This window comes from Lepus europaeus, chromosome 6 (genome assembly GCF_033115175.1).
Source record: "Lepus europaeus isolate LE1 chromosome 6, mLepTim1.pri, whole genome shotgun sequence".
In the NCBI taxonomy this organism is placed as follows: domain Eukaryota; kingdom Metazoa; phylum Chordata; class Mammalia; order Lagomorpha; family Leporidae; genus Lepus; species Lepus europaeus.
The window spans coordinates 75,912,125-75,913,426 of NC_084832.1; positions in this window are offsets into that span (position 1 = coordinate 75,912,125).

Below are 1,302 nucleotides of genomic sequence, written 5' to 3' on the forward strand. Positions count from 1 at the left end.
AATAATTCTGTTAGAAAAGCCACACACACACACACACACGCACGCACACACACACATTGTTGCAGGACAGAGACTGTGGTTTGCCTCCTGGCATCCATGCATTCATTCAGAAAAACGTGTCCGTCCTTACCAAGTTCCTCTGACCCGGGAATCAAGATGAGTGCATCCTCCTCTCTGTCCGCATGGAGCTCCCAGCTTTCTGAGGGGAAGTCTATAAACTAAGAGTCACTGGAGGGAGGTACACAGAGTGCCAGGCGTGAAGGCACGAAGATGGAAGGAGGACCTTGGCACGCTCAGGGAGGCTGGCATATCAGGTGGTGTTTTAGCAGGTAGCTGATGTAGCTGGCTGTGAGGGGCGTGGCAGGCGGGGAAGCTGGGCAGTTACTCCCAGGACAAAGGAAGCCTATGGGCCAGAGCGCTGTTCAATGGGGGTGGAGGAATTAGAGAGTGAATTTTGGATTTCTCCCAGGGCACTTTCCTATCCCTGATGTGTAGTGTGTGACTTTGGTGAACGGTCTTCGTATAAACCAATTTGACATCCCATAAGAGAGCAGCAGTCACCCCCCCCCCCCCATATCCACACCCAGCTTTCTTAGATTTTCACCAGCAAAACTCGGGGGAGGGGGGGGATGTGCTCCAGGCTCTGCAGCTTCTAGGTGATGCAGCTCCAACAGAACTCAGAGCCTCCTGAGTGAGGACCCCTTGTTGTAGACACTCAGCCATTCAAGTTATGAAGCGTCCGTAGAAGCAGAGAACTCTGGAGCTCTCAAAGCTGTATGAGCCACAGCCCCGGAAACCAGTTCTTATACTTGGAGTTTATCTATGTTTTGATTGGGAAGCAGAAATATTGCAAAGCCTAGGAGAAAACTTAGCACTGACCTCAGCTCCTGAGTTGGGTCTGTGCAGCAGAAACCTGGATTCTGGGCTTTCTAAAAAAGTGAATCTGCGGTTGGAACACCGGGGGCTGCCTATTCCATTGGCAGTTACGAGTGTCATGCCCCCTCCCATCCCTCATGGGATTATAAATGCCTTTGCAAAGCCAGGGCTTTATACTGGGTTTTGTTAATTTCCTTATTTCTCTTTCTCCCATGTGCATTCCCATCCTGGTTCTGCCGCTCTCTCCACCCTCTTCCCAGCTCGAGTGTGCCTTCCATAAATGCTTGTTCAAAGTCCAATACAGTTTTATCCTCAGAAAGGGAATCGGTGTTTCAGTACTGTCTATAGTGCTGACATGCGTTATGAAATTTGAAAATTAATTGCCCCACATAGCATGGGAGCTGTAGAGCTTTGGAACAGAGTTGC